The 22576-nt window shown below is 42.3% G+C and overlaps 1 pseudogene; it reads left to right on the top strand.

Annotated features, from left to right (window-relative positions):
* The first annotated feature begins 272 nt into the window (after nt 1-272).
* Nucleotides 273-370, top strand: LOC113461624 (annotated as a pseudogene).
* Nucleotides 371-22576: the final 22206 nt, after the last annotated feature.

Here is a 22576-nt window from a genome sequence, read left to right as displayed (position 1 = left end):
CCTTCTAAGTTCAATTTCCTCTACCTTCCTAGTAAGGGCTACCATTTTAGCTTGAATATCATCTTGAGTACTAAGGTTATAAAGGCCCCCATGTCCAATGTTAGTAGGCTTAATAGTCCCATAATTGTGCAGTCTCTGCGAGAGAGTCTAAATAGTCCCATGCCTCATCGGGTTGCTTTTCCAAAAATAGACCATTGCACATAGTCTCTATAAATTGTTTTAATTGTGGAAACAATCCCTCGTAAAAGAAACTAATGGTTCTCCATGTTTCAAACCCATGATGAGGACAAGAGAGTAGCAAATCTTTAAATCTCTCCCAGCATTCATAAAATGTTTCATGGTCTTTTTGTTGGAAATTGCTAATGTGCCTTTTCAAAAAGTTAGTCCTTTGTGCGGGAAAGAATTTTTTCAAGAATTCTCTTTGCATGTCATGCCATGTTCCAAGCGATCTAGGTCTCAAGGAGTTCAGCCATGTTTTGGCTTTATCCTTTAAGGAAAAAGGAAACAAGGTCAATTTAAGGACATCTTCCGATACATTTGGCACTCTAAATGTGATGCTAATTTCCTCAAAATCCTTAAGATGAAGATAAGGGTTCTCGGATTCCATCCCATGATACTTGGGCAGCAATTGAATTACTCCTGGTTTGATTTCAAAGTGTCCTACATTTTCAGGAATAATCATGCATGAAGGTTGACTAGTCCTAGTAGGGTGTAAGTATTGTCGAAGTGTCATAACTGGGGGTCTACCTTCATCACCATGGTGACTTCCTACATCATCAGGAAAATTTGCCATCTCACAAGGTGTGAGATACTGCGAAGGAATTTCAAGGATGTGTCCTAAGGAATGATCTAAAGTTGTACGACTTAATCGACCGGTGTCGTCCCTATCCCAACCTAGCATACAAAATTTAATTAATTTTTTTTTTAATATTTTTTTTTTTTTGATGATCACCCTTGATCTTTTCTTAAAGTTCTTATCAATTTTTAATTAGAAACAAGGGTTAAAGAGATATGATAATAATAAAATTCTGGTTCTAAAAAAAAAAATTAAACACAGAAAATTCAAAACAGACAGCAGCAAGGTTTCAGATTAATTTAATAGTCGAAACAATCTCAGAATATCAATCAGACCGTTCCGATGAAAGCAACCTGTGTCCTACACCAGTCGACAAAATTTGAGTCCAATCAGACGGTGCATTACTTAGATAACGGAGTTTGATGCAGACTGTGCAGGAAATAAAAACAGCAGAAATTTTTTTTTCAGTTTTAGTTTTACTATAATGTTCAATCTAACTGATAGGGTACTAATTAAATCTAAAATTATACTAATAACTAAGCCATTCCCCGGCAACGGCGCCAAAAACTTGATGCAAAAATAAAATTGTTCTCCCAAGTGCAGGAGAATCGTACAAGTAGTAAAATCTCGGGAGTCCGATGTCGAATCTTCAGGAAACGAAATTTATAGATTATTAGCGTAATTTTTAGATTAATTAATTAAATAAATTTGTGGATTAAAATGATGTTTTGATTTTCAGAAATTAAATGCAGAGAATAATAAACACAATTCAATGAAATAAAAGTGGTAGGGATCTGGAATCCCCCTTGATGATGTTGCATCCAGGGAATAAACTCTATGGTTCTTGATTAAAGATTAAATGTAGGATAGATCTAATCATGGTATATGTTTCATGAACATATGAACTCAATTTCTAAGCATTCATCGTGCTTTCTACGTCTACGACGAATCAAATACTAAAGCAATCCATATATCAATAATCATAATCCATTAAAGATCTATCTACGAAATAACTACGCATGGATCAAGAACATGTCAATAAATATAAATCATTGAAAACAAAAGTTTAGAGTTTACTTCAAAGAGCAATACATCAAAGGTTCCTCCATCACCCTCCCTAGGACTTTAGCCTTCCATTTCACACATTAATCCCCCTTTCATTTTCTTTCTTTTTTTTTTTTCTCTTTTCTTTTCGGAAACAGGGCCTCCCCTGTTTCCTCTCTCTGTTTTTTTTTCTTTTCAAATGGGAGGAGCTCTTCTATTTTTTTGAATGGGACTCCCCCCTTTCTCACCCAGCCGAGAGGTATATATCAAGCTGGCGTCGATCCCCCTTCTCACACGCGGTGGAGATGAGCGGACCCGATGGATCTGGGGCGTGGATCGCGGGATCATGGTTGCTGGGATTCGGATGCTGGCTGGCCGCGAATGTGGCATGCTGGGAAGCTTCACAGAAGCCAGGATTCACTGCTGTTCTATCGCAGAAGCAGGGGATGCGGGATGCTCCAACGCGTGAGATCCGGACGTGGGAGAATCACTTGCGGGAGGATTGGAAGCTGGATCTTTGCTGGGATGAGGTGCGGACGAGGCGTGCGCTCGTGAGGAACTCGGATGTGGACGCTTAGATGAAGTCGGATGGAGCTTGAGATGGGGAATGGATGCTGGCCTGCGGATGATGCGAAAGAGGTGGACGGCTGATTCTGGCGATGCTCGTGAACGGAAGGAGACGTGGTGTTGCAACGCGAAGGGATGCGAAGAAGGCTGGATCGCACGATGCTGGATGAACATGTGGAGGATCACTCACAGGAGAAGCTGGGTTGCACGCATGAGATGAAGTGGGAGAATCATAAACGGGTGCACAGGTTGCTTTGAATTGGCTGCAGTGAACCTGAAAGGCTGAACTTAACCTCCTTCCGGTATGCAACTGGGGTTGACCCATATGGTTGGCTGGTCGCATATGGTGATTTATCTTTTTGGACCCAATACGTATTTTAACTTTAATTTACGATCACCTGCACCCCACAAAAATATAATATTAATACAGCACTTCTATCATCATTTGTTAGCAATAATACTAATTTGAGTGATGTGTAGATCGCACTTTTGTGCTCTCATCAGTTACTGTGGAGTGATTGATCATAACCCTATTTGATTTTGATGAGCTCAAAGCATCTGAGTATATCTCTTGTTTACTAATGAATTCAATTGAGTGTTTCAGTGAAAATCTTGTCTAAAGTGTTTCTAGACTAGGTTCATAGTATTTTGGATAAGTTAAGAAGTCAGTTTGAACCAAAGTCTGAGACTCGAGTCGACTCCAGAGTATTACGAGTTGACTCCAAGCGTATCAGAATCACTGGCACGGGCGCGAGTCGACTCCGGACCATTACGAGTCGACTCCGACTGAGAACAGACAGACGAACAGAAGGGCACAACTTAAAACCTGTCAGCGAATCGACTCCTGAAGTGCGCGAGTCGACTCTGATGTTTACCGAGTCGACTCCGGAGTAGTATGAGTCGACTCCAAGGAGTTACAGACAGAAAGTCAGAGAGCGATTTTCGACCCTGAGATTCGAGTCGACTCCTGTGGAGCGCGAGTCGAATCCGATGGTTGGCAAGTCGACTCCAAAGAAAGCGAGAGTCGACTCTCAGTGGTACACAAGGCAAAAGTCAAAGAGGAGTTTTCGGACTCTGAGATTCGAGTCGACTCCCGCAATACGCGAGTCGACTCCGAGACAGCGCGACCCCAAAAAGACAGAAGACCGATTTACTGTCTCTGAGAGCCGAGTCGACTCCCAGACAGCTCGAGTCGACTCCAAGGCAGCGCTACACCAAAAAGGCAGAAGGCTATGTTTCGGAAACTGAGAGCCGAGTCGACTCCGGAGAAGTTCGAGTCGACTCCAAGACTGGACGAGCCAAAAGACAGAAGATTGGGAGTTCGGGCTCTGAGCGCCGAGTCGACTCCCAGGATTGTCGAGTCGACTCGAGTGGGCCAAGTTGAAAATTAGCTCCATGGATTTCATGAGATGAGCCGACTCCGAAAATGCCAAGTCAGCTCCAGAAGTTGGCGAGTCGACTCCGGGTCAAGACGAGTCGACTCCCAGTCGAAGAGGCTACTTTAATTCAAATCCAGAACAGTTGCCGAGTCGACTCCAGAAAAGCATGAGTCGACTCCCGCTACAGCCGAGTCGACTCCTGATCGCGCGAGTCGACTCCGACCCCCAACGGACATATTGTCAGGTTGTGCAGAGTGTGCAGAACGGGCAGAAAAAGGTGTCTAACGGCTAGTTTCCGTGGGGGATGGCTTAAATAGCCACAGAGGAGTGTAGCAAGGTAGAAAACAACCATTCCATTCAAAGAAATCAAGCATTCATTCTCTGCAAGTGGTTTTTCAACGAAAAGAGGGAAGAGCGCCATAACTCCATTCAACTACCTCTTCCCAAACATTGAAAGAGATCTCCTCCTGCATTCAAGTCGACCAGACATTCAAGAGGAGACCCGAAGTTCAAGAAGCCCTACTCTACTCCAACTCAAACGTGTTTGAGGGCTCTTAACTTCTCTCTAGTTTATATTGTTATTTATCTGCTTTTGAGAAGCTCTGTTTTTCTGTTTGTTGTCATTATTTCCTTCTTGTCTTTGCTTGGTTCAATCGGGGCATTGAATCAAGGGTGTAGAGGTTGGTTGGTGAGCCGAGTGTAAAACCAACGTGTAAGGGTTCGATTGTGATCCCGAAAAAACAATCGGGGTGGTTCTAGTCGGTGAGCCTGGAAAAACCGACCGAGTTCGTTGTGAGCTCGTAAAACAACAAGTTGGGTTGTGAGCTTGTAAAACAACCGACTGTAATCCAAGGGGTTATAGTGAATTCCCAAGTGAGACTTGGGGAGTGGACGTAGGAGCAAGGGTTAGCTCCGAACCACTATAAAACATTATGTTTGTGATTGTTTGTCTCTCTCTAGTTCTCTCATTTCATTCACAGCACATAACAACTAATTAATCATCTCACAAAAGCATTAATTAGTCATCCACAAAAGTTTAATTGCAAAATTATTTTAAAACCCAATTCACCCCCCCTCTTGGGTTGTCTATCTGGGCAACAAGTGGTATCAGAGCCTAAACTCTTCTACCCTAAGAGTCAAAGATCAAAATGACAACCCCATTTGGATCTTCCCACATCGAGGGTCAGTCCACCCAAAGACCCCCATTCTTTAATGGATCCGATTACTCATATTGGAAGGCTAGGATGAGGATATTTATCCAAGCCCAAGATTATGAGATGTGGACCATCATAGTGAATGGACCATACATCCCATCCATCTATGTAGAGGGTGTCAATGTACCCAAACTAGAAAAGGATTGGGATGACCATGACTTTAGGAAAGCACAACTCAATGCCAAAGCAATGAATGTGCTTTACTGTGCATTAGATAGGAATGAATTCAATAGGGTCTCTACTTGCAATTCTGCAAAAGAGATTTGGGATAGACTTGAAGTGACCCATGAGGGCACGAATCAAGTCAAAGAATCCAAAATAAATATATTGGTTCATAAGTATGAACTATTTAAAATGGATCCTAATGAAACAATCACTTGCATGTTCACTAGATTCACTGACATTGTCAATGGCCTAAAAAGCCTTGGCAAAAACTATACTAACAGTGATCTTGTCAGAAAAATTCTTCGCTGCTTACCAAGGTCATGGGAAGCCAAGGTGACGGCAATCCAAGAAGCTAAGGACTTGAACAAACTTCCACTTGAAGAGCTTCTTGGATCCCTAATGACGCACGAGCTGACAATGAAGCAGCACAGCGAAGAAGAGTCCTCCCATAAGAAAAAGGTAATAGCTCTTAAATCTACATCATCTAATAAGAACTTGTCTTGCAGTAGCAGCAATGAAGAAGAGAATCATGAGGGAGAAGATGATGAGGCTCTTCTCGTGCGCAAATTCAGAAGATTCATCAATCAAAAGAAGACCTTTCATCAGAGGAGAGGCCCCTCAAATTCCTATCGGAAGGATAAAGGTAAGGAAAGGAAAAATGAGGGGATTGGGTGTTATGAGTGCAAGAAGCCGGGGCACATCAGAGCTAAGTGTCCCCTACTGAAGAAGGAGAGCAAGTACAAGAAGAAGAAAGCTCTTGTCACCACCCTATCGGACTCCGACGCATCATCGTCATCATCGGATGAGGAACTAGAAGAAAAGGCCAATTTCTGCTTCATGGCCAATGACAGTGAGGAGTGTCTTGCAGCCAAGGTCAACAAAAATTGCTGGTACTTGGATAGTGGCTGTTCAAGACACATGACGGGTGACAAGGATCAATTCTTCACCCTTGAAGCTAAGAAGGGAGGTGCTGTGACTTTTGGAGACAACAACCAAGGTCACATCATTGGTATAGGTAAAGTACAAATTACCCCTTTTACTTTTATTGATAATGTTAGATATGTTGACGGTCTTAAGCATAATTTATTAAGCATTAGTCAATTATGTGATAAAGGTTATGATGTTATGTTTAAACCATCACTATGCGTCGTAACAAACCCAAATGACAATAGTTTAGTTTTTAAAGGAATAAGACGTGGAAATGTGTATGTTGTAGACCTTGAGGATCTTGCCAAACACAATCCATGTTTAGTTGTTAATGAAACTAAGGATAATGATGCTAGTTGGCTATGGCACCGTAAGTTAGGTCATGCAAGCATGGACACAATATCTAAACTAGTTAAAAGAGATTCTGTGATAGGTTTGCCAAAATTAAAATTTGAAAAGAATAAAATATGTGAAGCATGTCAATTTGGCAAACAATCTAGGAAATCATTTAAATCTATAAATTGTGTCTCTACCTCTAGACCTCTAGAACTACTACACATGGACCTATTTGGACCAACTAGAACCACTAGTCTAGGTGGAAATAAATATGGTCTAGTCATTGTAGATGATTATTCTAGATACACTTGGGTTATGTTCTTAGCACATAAAGATCAAGCTTTTTCGGTCTTTAAAAGGTTTCATAAGGAAGTAACTAATGCTAGAGATTCTTCAGTCATAGCCATTAGAAGTGACCATGGAACCGAATTTGAAAATCAGTTATTCGATGAGTTTTGTAGTAAAAAGGGAATAACTCATAATTTTTCTGCTCCTAGGACACCACAACAGAATGGAGTTGTAGAGAGGAAAAATAGAACTCTAGAGGAAATGGCTAGAACTATGTTGTGTGAAAGCAACCTCCCTAAGTACTTTTGGGGAGAAGCCATCAATACTTCATGTCATATATTAAATAGAGTTTTATTGAGACCCATTATAAAGAAAACACCTTATGAACTTTGAAAAAACAGAAAACCAAAGGTAAACTATTTTCATGTCTTCGGATGTAGGTGTTTTGTTCATAATAATGGAAAAGATAATCTAGGAAAATTTGACTCAAAATCTGATGAGGCTATATTCTTGGGGTACTCTACAACTAGCAAAGCCTATAGAGTCTTTAATAAGAGAACCCTAGTCATAGAAGAATCTATACATGTTGTTTTTGATGACTCGAGTGATATCTCCTCTAGTAAGAGAGTTAATTTTGATGATGATATGGAAATTCTTGAAGAAAAGATTGATGAGATGACATTACAAGATAACAATCAAAAATTAATTGAAGATGCATCATCAAGCCAAGAGACTATAGTAGATCATGGGCTAACTAAAGCTTGGAGGTATGCTCACGGGCATCCTAAGGAATTAATTCTAGATGATCCGTCTCAACCTATTAGGACTAGAGCATCCCTTAGGAACTTAAACACTCATCTAGCTTTCGTTTCACATTTTGAGCCCAAACACATAGAAGAAGCTGAAAAAGATGTAAATTGGATAAATGCAATGCAAGAAGAATTAAACCAATTTACTAGAAACAAGGTATGGAATCTAGTCGAAAGACCTTCAGAATATCCAATTATAGGTACCAAATGGATTTATAAAAATAAACTTGATGAAAATGGAGTTGTAATAAGGAATAAGGCTAGACTAGTAGCAAAGGGCTATAATCAAGAAGAAGGTATAGATTTTGATGAAACCTTTGCCCCTGTAGCTAGACTTGAGGCTATTAGATTATTATTAGCGTTTGCATGCTCTAAGGATTTCAAGTTATTTCAAATGGATGTAAAAAGTGCATTTCTAAATGGGTATATTAATGAGGAGGTATATGTAGAACAACCCCCTGGTTTTGAAAATCATCAATACCCTAATCACGTTTATAAATTGAACAAAGCACTTTATGGTTTGAAACAAGCACCTAGAGCATGGTATGAAAGACTTAGCAAATTTCTATTAGATCATGAATTCTCTAGGGAAAATGTAGATACAACACTATTTCTGAAAAAGCAAAACAAAGATATGTTATTAGTGCAGATTTACGTTGATGATATTATTTTCGGTGCTACTAACAATCGCCTCTGCGAAGAATTTGCTGATTTGATGCAGAGTGAATTTGAGATGAGCATGATGGGAGAGCTGAACTACTTCCTCGGGCTTCAAATAAAACAGTCTGAAGGAGGCATCTTCATCAATCAAGCCAAATATATCAAGGAGATGCTCAAAAAGTTTGATATGGAGGGGAACAAGTCAATCAGCACCCCCATGAGCTCATCATGCAAATTAGACCAAGATGAATCAGGTAAATCTGTAGATCAGAAACTATATAGAGGTATGATAGGATCTTTATTGTATCTTACTGCAAGTAGACCTGATATCATGTTTAGTGTTTGCATGTGTGCTAGATATCAGTCTAATCCTAAGGAATCACATCTAATTGCAGTTAAGAGAATCTTTAAATACCTAATAGGAACTAAGAATATAGGTTTATGGTATTCTAAAGAATCTAGCCTAAAATTAATAGGATGCACAAATTCAGACTTTGCTGGATGTAAACTTGATAGAAAAAGTACCAGCGGGTCTTGTCAATTTCTAGGAGAAAACTTAATCTCATGGTTTAGCAAGAAACAAAACTCGGTTGCATTATCTACTGCTGAAGTTGAATCTGTTGCAGCCGAGAGTTGTTGTGCTCAAATCTTATGGATCAAACAACAATTAGAAGATTATGGCATTAAACAAGATAAAATACCCATTAATTGTGATAATACAAGTGCCATTAATCTAACTAAGAATCCAATTCAGCATTCAAGAACTAAACATATTGAGATAAGACATCACTTCATAAGAGATCATGTACTGAATGGTGATGTGACACTACAATTTGTTTGTACTGATGATCAATTAGCTGACATTTTTACAAAACCCCTAAGTGAAGAGAGATTTAGTGTGCTTAGGAGGGGATTAGGAGTGATTGATCCATCCTAGTGGTATTTTCCACTAGATTCATTTAATTTTGATGATTAGATTGTGATTAATATAGAGTTTCGTTTCAATGATCATCAAATCAGATCATAATTTAGTGATTTTTCCTCATTCGGCACGAACATAGCATGATTTTTAGGTGCGTGCCAGAGTTCGAGACGACTCGAGCAAGTTTCAGAGTCGGCTCGTAAGGAGGAGTCGACTCGCGCATTTGCGGGAGTCGACTCGAGATCGATGGCAGTAGAGGGGGAGTCGACTCGCATACAGACGGGAGTCGACTCGAGGTCGACAGGCACATAAGGAGAGTCGACTCGCGCCTATTTTGGAGTCGACTCGAGGTCGAGTCGACTCACGATTCAGAGGAGTCGACTCGCAGTCGGGATCCGACTTTTTAACCCTAACTCCATCGTTTAGAAAACACTTATTTTCACCGCCGCCACTGTTCAAAACCCTAGAGCCGACTCCTAGATCATCTCCGGCCATCCCTAAGCTTTTTCCCGTCGACCTTTCACCGTCCATTAGCGTTTTACTCCATTCTAGGTCGACCATGCCTCGTAAAATCGTTGTCCCAAGCCGGAAGAGGCCCCAACCCGCAACCGGCACCGAGCGGCGTTCCAAGGCTCGGAACGATCCCGCGAGGCCACAGCCTCCGGCTCATTCCCCGCCGAGGGCGGTTCCCTCGAGGCCGTGCGCCGGGAAGGCGGTCTCCACCGGGAGATACGTCGATTTCGACTATCTCTCCCGGGAGGGCTTAACGATAGGAGAGAGACTTAGAGCCCAGGGCTTAGAGTATTTTCTCACCTTAGATCTCCCCACATACCCTGGACTAGTTAGGTAGTTCTACGGTACCGTCCATAGGGGCGATGGGGGTATAGAGGGCACGGTAGCCGGTGTCCCATTATTCATTTCGGAGGATATCATTGCTCAGATCCTCCATCTTCCGCAAGTTGGGGTGGCACCCGCACACCCTGAGGATAGGACTGAGGCCCTTACGGCCATTCTAGGGCATCCACCCCAGTCCCCCTTGGATGAGGTATCCGCTAGCTCACTTTCAGTTGAGGTGCGGATCCTCCTGAGCATCCTGTCTAGGTCCCTCTTCCCGAAGACTGGGCGCTTCGACTTTGTTTCTGAGAGGAACCTCGCCCTTATGTTCTATATTCTCCAGGACACCCCAGTCAACTTCCCAAAACTTATTTATGGATATCTATGTGAGCCACTAGATAGACCTAGGCTCACCCTCTCCTACGGCATGATGTTCACCCTTTTGTTTAGGGAGGCCGAGATTCCCATTCCTGAGGGGGAACCCTCTCGCGCATTGCGATGGACAGATCGCATGCGTCCGGGGACCCTACACAGGATGGGGTTTCGGAAGGTAGAGGGGACCTGGGTTAGGAAGTCTTCCACCTCCACACATACCACCAGACATTCCCCTAGTCCTGAGCCAGACTCAGATTATCCTGACTTTTCCTCCACTTCTGCTCCTACCACCTCAGCCGGACCCTCCTCCTCAGCTCCTCAGGTCATGGAGGTCCGGATCGCTCCTGAGCAGCTCCGGGAGTTGCGGCAGGAGATTGTCCGAGATCTGCGAGATGATCTACTTCGGGAGCTCCGGGGTTCAGTGCCTGCCCCCACTCCTGCACCTTCGTCAGCGTTGGTCCCTTCCTTGACAGCCGTGACTGAGATGACGGCCCATGTGCGGGAAGAGATTTACAACGTCCGGAGCCTGATCCAGGCTCAATTCTCCAGTATGAGTGAGGTCACGGGCATCACTCGGAAGATGTGCGATGACATCCGGAAGGACATGAGCACCACTACTCAGGGGGCCGAGCGCTTGTCGAACATGCTCATCGACAAGCTGGACGCCCTTCAGAAGTCGGTGACCGAGCTCTCCACTACACATAGCAGGACCACTTCGTCCATTATCTCTCAGCTCGGGCATGTTACAGATGCGGTCACCCTCCTCATGGAGCAGACCAGATTGAGAGGAGGAGCCACATCCTCGAGAGGAGGAGCCACATCCTCGAGGAGACCTTAGCTGCTTTTTGCTTTATTTTGACATGTATTCCTTTTTTTTTGCTTTACTTATTGTATTCCCAAATATATTTACATACACATCAATACAATGAGTAGACATATTCTCTTCAATTGTGTGCAATTTGATCTCTAAGTGATTGTTTGTTCTGCTTACCTCCTTTTTGATATGATGACAAAAAGGGGGATAAATACTTAATAGATATGTAAATGGAATCAACATAAAAGGAATCAAAATGAGAATCAAAAATTAAAACATAATTTGTTCTTAGTGGATTTGGTACCTCGAGGCTCATTATCTCTCTGTTGGGGCTCCTAATGGAGTAATCTCCAGAATCTATTCAAGGGATATTCGGAGATTAGTTAAATCCAACTCAAGAACAAAGTAGAATGTTGAGGGGGAGAATCTGAATTTTTAAGAAAGATAAATCATTAAATATATATAAGCCAAACAATTGATTGCATGATATGAAGGCTTATATAATTCTAAATGAAAGGGGGAGCTTTAACTCCAAAATTTATTGTTTCACACCTTTCAAGATTGGATAAATCAAATAACCAGATACTTGAATTCATTTATGGATTTTATTTCCTTGTTTATTGAGCAATTCACTTTACATATACTCAATGTTTTGTCATCATCAAAAAGGGGAAGATTGTGGAGTGATTGATCATAACCCTATTTGATTTTGATGAGCTCAAAGCATCTGAGTATATCTCTTGTTTACTAATGAATTCAATTGAGTGTTTCCGTGAAAATCTTGTCTAAAGTGTTTCTAGACTAGGTTCATAGTATTTTGGATAAGTTAAGAAGTCAGTTTGAACCAAAGTCTGAGACTCGAGTCGACTCCAGAGTATTACGAGTCGACTCCAAGCGTATCAGAATCACTGGCACGGGCTCGAGTCGACTCCGGACCATTACGAGTCGACTCCGACTGAGAACAGATAGACGAACAGAAGGGCACAACTTAAAACCTATCAGCGAGTCGACTCCTGAAGTGCGCGAGTCGACTCCGATGTTTACCGAGTCGACTCCGGAGTAGTATGAGTCGACTCCAAGGAGTTACAGACAGAAAAGTTAGAGAGCGATTTTCGACCCTGAGATTCGAGTCGACTCCTGTGGAACGCGAGTCGACTCCGATGGTTGGCAAGTCGACTCCAAAGAAAGCGAGAGTCGACTCTCAGTGGTATACAAGGCAAAAGTCAGAGAGGAGTTTTCGGACTCTGAGATTTGAGTCGACTCCCGCAATACGCGAGTCGACTCCGAGACAGCGCGACCCCAAAAAGACAGAAGACCGATTTACTGTCTCTGAGAGCTGAGTCGACTCCCAGACAGCTCGAGTCGACTCCAAGGCAGCGCTACACCAAAAAGGCAGAAGGCTATATTTCGGAAACTGAGAGCCGAGTCGACTCCGGAGAAGTTCGAGTCGACTCCAAGACTGGACGAGCCAAAAGACAGAAGATCGGGAGTTCGGGCTCTGAGCACCGAGTCGACTTCCAGGATTGTCGAGTCGACTCGAGTGGGCCAAGTTGAAAATTAGCTCCATGGATTTCATGAGATGAGCCGACTCCGAAAATGCCAAGTCAGCTCCAGAAGTTGGCGAGTCGACTCCGGGTCAAGACGAGTCGACTCCCAGTCGAAGAGGCTACTTTAATTCAAATCCGGAACAGTTGCCGAGTCGACTCCAGAAAAGCATGAGTCGACTCCCGCTACAGCCGAGTCGACTCCTGATCGCGCGAGTCGACTCCGACCCCCAACGGACATATTGTCAGGTTGTGCAGAGTGTGCAGAACGGGCAGAAAAAGGTGTCTAACGGCTAGTTTCCGTGGGGGATGGCTTAAATAGCCACAGAGGAGTGTAGCAAGGTAGAAAACAACCATTCCATTCAAAGAAATCAAGCATTCATTCTCTGCAAGTGGTTTTTCAACGAAAAGAGGGAAGAGCGCCATAACTCCATTCAACTACCTCTTCCCAAACATTGAAAGAGATCTCCTCCTGCATTCAAGTCGACCAGACATTCAAGAGGAGACCCGAAGTTCAAGAAGCCCTACTCTACTCCAACTCAAACGTGTTTGAGGGCTCTTAACTTCTCTCTAGTTTATATTGTTATTTATCTGCTTTTGAGAAGCTCTGTTTTTCTGTTTGTTGTCATTATTTCCATCTTGTCTTTGCTTGGTTCAATCGGGGGATTGAATCAAGGGTGTAGAGGTTGGTTGGTGAGCCGAGTGTAAAACCAACGTGTAAGGGTTCGATTGTGATCCCGGAAAAACAATCGGAGTGGTTCTAGTCGGTGAGCCTGGAAAAACCGACCGAGTTCGTTGTGAGCTCGTAAAACAACAAGTTGGGTTGTGAGCTTGTAAAACAACCGACTGTAATCCAAGGGGTTATAGTGAATTCCCAAGTGAGACTTGGGGAGTGGACGTAGGAGCAAGGGTTAGCTCCGAACCACTATAAAACATTGTGTTTGTGATTGTTTGTCTCTCTCTAGTTCTCTCATTTCATTCACAGCACATAACAACTAATTAATCATCTCACAAAAGCATTAATTAGTCATCCACAAAAGTTTAATTGCAAAATTATTTTAAAACCCAATTCACCCCCCCTCTTGGGTTGTCTATCTGGGCAACAGTTACTTTCACATAACATGGTTCTAGCCATTTCCTTTAGAGTTCTATTTTTTCTTTCCACAACTCCATTTTATTGTGGTGTCCTAGGTGCAGAAAAATTATGAGTTATTCCCTTTTTACTACAAAACTCATCAAATAAGTGATTTTCAAATTCAGTTCCATGGTCACTTCTAATAGCTATGACTGAAGTATCTTTAGCATTTGTTACTTCCTTATAAAATTTCTTAAAGACTGAAAATGCTTGATCTTTATGAGCTAAGAACATGACCCAAGTGAATCTAGAATAATCATCTACAATAACTAGACCATACTTATTTCCGCCTAGACTTGTGGTTCTAGTTGGTCCGAATAGATCCATGTGTAGTAGTTCTAGTAGTCTAGAGGTAGAGACACAATTTATGGATTTAAAGGAGTTCCTAGATTGTTTGCCATATTGACAAGCTTCACATATTTTATTCTTTTCAAACTTTAGTTTTGGCAAACCTATCGCGGAATCTCTTTTAACTAGTTTAGATATTGTGTCCATGCTTGCATGACCTAACTTACGGTGCCATAACCAACTAGCATCATTTTCCTTAGTTTCATTAACAACTAAACATGGGTTATATTTGGCAAGATCCTCAAGGTCTACAACATACACATTCCCACGTCTTATTCCTTTAAAAACTAAACTATTGTCACTTGAGTTGGTTATGATGCATAGTGATGGTTTGAACAAAACATCAAAGCCTCTATCACACAATTGACTAATGCTAAGTAAATTATGCTTAACACCATCAACATATCGAACATTCTCAATAAAGGTTGAAGGGGTAATTTGTACTTTACCTATACCAATGATGTGACCTTGGTTATTGTCTCCAAAAGTCACAGCACCTCCCTTCTTAGCTTCAAGGGTGAAGAATTGATCCTTGTCACCCGTCATGTGTCTTGAGCAGCCACTATCCAAGTACCAACAATTTTTGTCGACCTTGGCTGCAAGATACTCCTACACAAGCAAATCATACAATTTTAGGTACCCAAGTTTTCTTGGGTCCTTCATGGTTAGTAATGTTGGTTCCTTTTGGAATCCAAACCCTTTTAATTTTTCTTTTGGTTTTTCCTTTTCTATAATCACATACATTTGCTTTGTGTCCTAATGTTCCACAGCAAAAATATGCTATTTTCTTAGTTTTGTTTTCTCCTGCTTTAACAAAGAAATTACTAAGGAGTTTTTGCCTATTGTTAGGTTTATACCCTAAACCAGCTCTATTGAATACAGCTCGTTGACTATTAAGTATCATCTCTAATTTTTCTGAGCTATATGTAAATCTTTCTACAAAAGGCTTGTATTTTTCAAGTTCTAGTGTCAATTTTTGTTTTTCTGTTTTTAGATCATTTAGTTCTTTTGTGAGACTCTCATTTAAGATATGTTTATTGTTTTTAAGTTCTAATATTTCTTTGTTCATCCTTTCATTATCTTTAGTTAAGGTATTATTCTTTTGAATCAAGATTTGGTTGCTTGTCTTAAGTTCTGCATTTTCTTTAATAAAAACTTCTTTATCCTTAACTAATGTATCATACTTACGGAGGTGAGTTTGGTTACTTAGTTTTAATTCTTTGTTTTTAAGGTTTATTGTCTTGTACTCGTCCATTAATTCATTGAAGGCATCATATAATTCATCAAAAGTAAAATCTAAATATGTTCCGGATGTTACCTCATTGTCGTTAGCCATAAAGCAAAAGTTGGCCTTTTCTTCTTGTTCTTCATCCGATGATGATGATGATGTGTTGGAGTCCGATAGGGTGGAGACGAGGACTTTCTTCTTCTTGTACTTGCTCCCCTTCTTCTGCAAAGGACACTCAGCTCTGAAGTGCCCCGGCTTCTTACACTCATAACAACCAATCCCCTCATTTTCTCTTTTCTTACCTTTATCCTTGTGATAGAAATTTGAGGGGCCTCTCCTTTGATGTGAAGACTTCTTCCGGTTGATAAATCTTCTGAATTTTCTTACAAGGAGAGCCTCATCATCATCTCCCCCATTATCTTCCTCTTCACTGCTACTGCTGCAAGATAAGTCTTTGTTAGTAGAAACCGATTTTAATGCTATTACCTTTTTCTTGTGAGAGGACTCCTCTTCATTGTGTTGTTTCATGGTGAGCTCGTGCGTCATTAGGAATCCAAGAAGCTCCTCAAGTGGAAGCTTGTTCAAGTCCTTGGCTTCTTGGATTGCTGTCACTTTGGCTTCCCATGACCTAGGTAGACAGCGAAGAATCTTCCTGACAAGCTCACTGTTAGTATAATTTTTGCCAAGGCTTTTTAGGCCATTGACAATGTCAGTAAATCTAGTGAACATGCAAGTGATTGTTTCATTAGAATCCATCTTAAATAGTTCATACTTATGAACTAATATATTTATTTTGGATTCTTTGACTTGATTCGTGCCCTCATGGGTCACTTCAAGTCTATCCCAAATCTCTTTTGCAGAATTGCAAGTAGAGACTCTATTGAATTCATTTCTATCTAATGCACAGTAAAGCACATTCATTGCTTTGGCATTGAGTTGTGCCTTCCTAAAGTCATTGTCATCCCAATCCTTTTCAAGTTTGGGTACACTGACACCCTCTACATAGATGGACGGGATGTATGGTCCATTTAGTATAATGGTCCACATCTCATAGTCTTGGGCTTGGATAAATATTCTCATCCTAGCCTTCCAATGAGTAGTCGGATCCATTAAAGAATGGGGGTCTTTGGGTGGACTGGCCCTCAATGTGGGAAGATCCAAATGGGGTTGTCATTTTGATCTTTTACTCTTTGGGTAAAAGAGTTCCGGCTCTGATACCACTTGTTGCCCAGATAAACAACCCAAGAGGGGGGGTGAATTGGGTTTTAAAATAATTATTACAATTATTTGATTTGTGAAATACTAATTAACACTTTTTGCAAGTTGATTAATTAGATGCTATGTGCTGTGAATGAAATGAAAGTAAGAGAGAGACACAATCAATCACAAACACAAAGATTTTATAGTGGTTCGGAGCTAACCCTTGCTCCTACATCCACTCCCCAAGCCTCACTTGGGAATTCACTATAACCCCTCGGATTACAGCCGGTTGTTTTACAAGCTCACAACCAAACTTGTTGTTTTACGAGGTCACAACGAACTCGGTCGGTTTTCCCAGGCTCACCGACTAGAACCACCCCGATTGTTTTTCCGGGATCACAATCGAACCCTTACACTGTTGGTTTCAACCTAGGCTCACCAACAAACCTTTACACCCTTGATTCAATCCCCTGATTGAATCAAGTAAGAACCAAATGGAAAGAAAGAACAAAGAGAAAAAGTACAGCTTCTATGAAAGTAGATATTCAGCAATATAATCAAAAGATTTTATGACGATGTAGAGGAGGGCTTCTTAAACTCTGGGTCTCCTCCTGAATTTCTTGACGACTTGAGGGCTGAAGGAGACTTCTTTTATGCTGGGAAGAGTTGGTAGAATGGAGTTAATAGCCCTCTTCCTTCTTTTCCGTTGAAATCAGTTTGCAGATGAAGGATTCTTGTTTTCTTTGAGTGGAATATCACTTCTCTGCTTTGCTACAGTCCTCTGTGGCTATTTAATCCATTCTCCATGGAAACTAGCCGTTAGACACACTTTTCTAGCCGTTCTGCACATTCTGCACATCCTGACAATGTGTCCGTTGGGGTCGGAGTCGACTCGCGCGATCTGGAGTCGACTCGGCTGTAGCAGGAGTCGACTCATGCTTTTTTGGAGTCGGCTCGGCAACTGTTTCGGATTTGAATTAAAGTGAGCTTCTCGACCGGGAGTCGACTCGACTTAACCCGGAGTCGACTCGCCAAACTCTGGAGCTGACCTGGCATTTTTGGAGTCGGCTCATCCCATGGAATCCATAGAGCTATTCTTCAACTTGGCTCACTCGAGTCGACTCGAAAATTCTGGGAGTCGACTCGGCGCTCAGAGCCCGAACTCCCGATTATCTATCTTTTGGCTCGTGTAGTCTTGGAGTCGACTCGAACTGTTCCGGAGTCGACTCGGCTCTCAGTATCCGAGAAACAGCTTTCTGTCTTTTTGGAGTAGCGCTGCCTTGGAGTCGACTCGAACTGTCTTGGAGTTGACTCGCGTCTCAGAGACAACAATTCTGTCTTCTATCTTTTTGGGATCGCGCTGTCTCGGAGTCGACTCGGGCTTTGCAGGAGTCGACTCGGATCTCAGTGTCCGAAACTGCTCTCTGACTTTTGCCTTGTATAGCACTGAGAGTCGACTCTCGCTTTCTTTGGAGTCGACCTGCCAACCTTCGGAGTCGACTCGCGTTCCTCAGGAGTCGACTTGGCTCTCAGGGTCGAAAATTGCTCTCTTACTTTTTGTCTGTAACTCCCTGGAGTCGACTCATACTACTCCGGAGTCGACTCGGTAAGCATCGGAGTCGACTCGCGCACTTCAGGAGTCGACTCACTGACAGGTTTTGAATTGAGTCTTTCTGTTCATCTGTCTGTTCTCAGTCGGAGTCGACTCGTAATGTTCCGGAGTCGACTCGAGCCTGTGCCAGTGCTTCTGATACGCCTGGAGTCGACTCGTAATATTCCGGAGTCGACTCGAGTCTCAGACTTTGGTTCAACTTGACTTCTTAACTTATCCAAAATATCTTGAACCAAATCTAGATGCACTTAACCATAAAGTTATAAGATTTTCACTGAAACACTAGATTGAATTCATTAGTAAACATAAGATATACTCAAATGCTTTGAGCTCATCAAAATCAAATAGGGTCATGATCAATCACTCCACATAGACAACCCAAGAGGGGGGGTGAATTGGGTTTTAAAATAATTATTGCAATTAAAAGGTTTGTGAATAACTAATTAATACTTTTTACAAGTGGATTAATTAGATGCTATGTGCAGTGAATGAAATGAAAGTAAGAGACAACAAAGCAATCACAAACACAAGGAAATTTATAGTGGTTCGGAGCTAACCCTTGCTCCTACGTCCACTCCCCAAGCCTCACTTGAGAATTCACTATAACCCCTCGGATTACAGCCGGTTGTTTTACAAGCTCACAACCTAACTTGTTGTTTTACGAGATCACAACGAACTCGGTCGGTTTTCCCAGGCTCACCGACTAGAACCACCCGATTGTTTTCCCGGGATCACAATCAAACCCTTACACCGTTGGTTTCAACCTAGGCTCACCAACAAACCTTTACACCCTTGATTCAATCCCCTGATTGAATCAAGTAACGAACAAATGGTTTGAACAAAAGCAAACAGAAAAATAAAGCTTCTTAACAAGCAGATATTCAGCGATATAAATAAGAGAGAAGTTAAGAGCCCTCAAACAAATTTATGAAGATGTAGAGGAGGGCTTCTCGAACTCGGGGTCTCCTCTTGAGTGTCTCGAAGACTTGATGACTGAAGGAGACTTCTTTAATGCTGGGAAGAGTTGGTTGGATGGAGTTTAATGCCCCTCTTCCTTCTTTTCCTTTGAAATCCTTTGGTAGATGAAGATTTCTTGTTTTCTTTGAATGGAATGTCACTTCTCTGCCTTGCTACAGTTCTCTGTGGCTATTTAAGCCATTCCCCACGGAAACTAGCCGTTAGACACAATCTCCTAGCCGTTCTGCACATTCTGCACATCCTGACAATGTTTCCGTTGGGATCGGAGTCGACTCGCGCGATCTGGAGTCGACTCGGCTGCTGCAGGAGTCGACTCATACTTTTCTGGAGTCGGCTCGGCAACTGTTCCGGATTTGAATTAAAGTGCTGCCTCGACTGGGAGTCGACTCGACTTAACCCGAAGTCGACTCTCTAAAGTCTGGAGCTGACCTGGCACTTTTGGAGACGACTCGACGTAAGGAATCCAGGGATACATTTTTCAAGTTTGCTCACTCGAGTCGACTCGGAAATTCGGGGAGTCGACTCGGCGCTCAGAGTCTGAACTTCCGATCTTCTGTCTTTTGACTCATGCCGTCTTGGAGTCGACTCGAACTGTTTCGGAGTCGACTCGGCTCTCAGTATCCGAAAAACAGTCTTCTGTCTTTTGGGGTTGCGCTGCCTTGGAGTCGACTCGAACTATCTTGGAGTCGACTCGCCTCTCAGAGACGAAAATACCGTCTTCTGTTTTTTGGGGTCGCGCTGTCTTGGAGTCGACTCGGACTTTGCGGGAGTCGACTCGGCTCTCAGTGTCCGAAATTTGCTCTCTGACTTTTGCCTTGTATCACACTGGGAGTCGACTCACGCTTCCTTTGGAGTCGACCTGCTAACCATCGGAGTCGACTCGAGTTCTTCGGAAGTCGACTCGGCTCTCAGGGTCCAAAATAACTTCTCTGTCTTTCTGTCTGTAACTCCCTGGAGTCGACTCGTACTACCCTGGAGTCGACTCGCTAAGCATCGGAGTCGACTCGCGCTCTTCAGGAGTCGACTCGTTGACAGGTTCTGAGATGGATCTTTCTGTTCTCAGTCGGAGTCGACTCGTAATGTACAGGAGTCGACTCGAGCCTGTGCCAGTGCTTCTGATACGCTTGGAGTCGACTCGTAATCTCCCGGAGTCGACTCGAGTCTCAGACTTTGGTTCAAATTGAGTTCTTTACTTATCCAAAGTGTATTGAACCAAATCTAGAGACACTTAACCATAATTTACAAGTATTTGACTGAAACACTAGATTGAATTCATTAGTACAACATAAGATATACTCAAATGCTTTGAGCTCATCAAAATCAAATAGGGTTATAATCAATCACTCCACAATCTCCCCCTTTTTGATGATGACAAAACATTGAGTATATGTAAAGTGAATTGCTCAACCAAAAAGAAAATTTATAGTAAAATTTTAAAATGAATTCAAGTGTCTAGTTATTTAATTTATCCAAAACTGAAAGGTGTGAAACAGTAAATTTTGAAGTTAAAGCTCCCCCTTTCATTTGGAATTATATAAGCCTTCATGGCATGCAATCAATTGTTTGGCTTATATATATTTAATGAGTTTGCTTTCTTAAAAATTCAGATTCTCTCCCTCAACACATGCATTCAACTTTGTTTTGATTCTCTGAATTTTCTTTTAGTGTATTGAAGCTTGTTGCCCAGTAGATACAACCCAAGAGGGGGGGTGAATTGGGTCTTTTAAATCTTTTAACCTACTTCTTAAAGTTTTTGATTAATTATGCTAAGTTGTATAGATGCACAGTGAAAGTTAAACTTAGCAACAGTTTGATGTATAGAATGTGACTTGATTGAATATGCTTGCAACTAAAGGATGTGCGGATAAGAGTTAAGCAAGCAATTTATCTAAGTAAGTAAGTGTGTTAGTTAGACAATGACAAGAGGCATTACAAATACAACAAACATATAGTGGTTCGGTGCACCCCAGCACCTACATCCACTCCCCAAGACCTCTTGGAAATTTCACTATAATCCTATAGATTACAACAGGTTGTTTTACAAGCTCACAACCCAACTTGTTGTTTTACGAGCGCACAACGAACTCGGTCGGTTTTCCCAGGCTCATCGACTAGAACCATCCCGATTGTTTTCCCGGGATCACAATCGAACCCTTACACGTTGGTTTTACCCTCGGCTCACCAACCAACCTAACACCGTTGGTTTTCCCTTTGGCTCACCAACAAACCTTAACCCCTTGATTCAATCCCTTGATTGAATCAAGTTACAAGATATTAAAAACAAAGTTTAAAACAAATCAAAGCTTCTTAAACAAGCAAATATAACAATATAAACAAAATAGTGTAAAGAGAAGCCCTCAACCGAGTTTTGAAGATGAAGGAGCTCGGCTTCTTCTTTACTTGACCCTCTTCTGATTTGGCATGAAGTAGAGGATCACCGAGGCAGCACACGGATGAAGAGGAAGCTTTGTGATTCACTTGGATGCTCTTCTTCTCTCTATTTTGCTTTGAATGGCCCTTTTGTGCTTATGGGAGATTTCTCTTGTAATCTCTTTGAAATCTCTTTCCTAAATGTTCTCTCCCACTTCCATAACTTCTCCCCTAGCTCTCCTCTTGTTTTTATAGCTTTTGATGGCGTGGAAACAAGAATATAGCCGTTAGAGACAAAAATAGAGCCGTTGGACACAGTCTGCACTTCCTGACAATATTACCGTTGGGATCGGAGTCGACTCGCGCGATCAGGAGTCGACTCGTCTGTTGCAGGAGTCGACTCGTGCTTTACTGGAGACGACTCGGCCACTGTTCCAAATTTGAATTATTGTGCATCCTCGACTGAGAGTCGACTCGACTTAACCCGGAGTCGACTCGCCAACATCTGGAGCTGACTTGGCATTTTCAGAGTCGGCTCATCCCATGAATTCAGAGGACATTCTTTCTGATTTTCTTCCTCGAGTCGACTCGGATTTTCTTGGAGTCGACTCGGCTCTCAGAGCCCGAAAACTGATCCTCTGCATTTTTGGCTTGTCTGGTCTTGGAGTCGACTCAAACTGTTCCGGAGTCGACTCGGCTCTCAGTTTTCGAAACACAGCCTTCTGCCATTTTGGTGTAGCGCTGCCTTGGAGTCGACTCGAGTTGTCTGGGAGTCGACTCGGATCTCAGAGTCCGAAAACTGCTCTCTGACTTTTTCCTTGTGTTCCACTGAGAGTCGACTCTCGCTTTCTTTGGAGTCGACCTGCCAACCATTGGAGTCGACTCGCGTTCCACAGGAGTCGACTCGAATCTCAGGGTCAAAAATCGCTCTCTGACTTTTGCCTTGTTTTCCTTAGGTGTTGACTTGCCAGCTATTGGAGTCGACTCGAGTTCTTCAGGAGTCGACTCGCCTCTCAGGGTCCAAAATAGCT

This window comes from Phoenix dactylifera, unplaced genomic scaffold (assembly GCF_009389715.1).
Source record: "Phoenix dactylifera cultivar Barhee BC4 unplaced genomic scaffold, palm_55x_up_171113_PBpolish2nd_filt_p 000815F, whole genome shotgun sequence".
Lineage (NCBI taxonomy): Eukaryota > Viridiplantae > Streptophyta > Magnoliopsida > Arecales > Arecaceae > Phoenix > Phoenix dactylifera.
The sequence above is the reverse complement of the archived record's forward strand: the minus strand, read 5'-3'. Positions and strand labels throughout refer to the sequence as shown.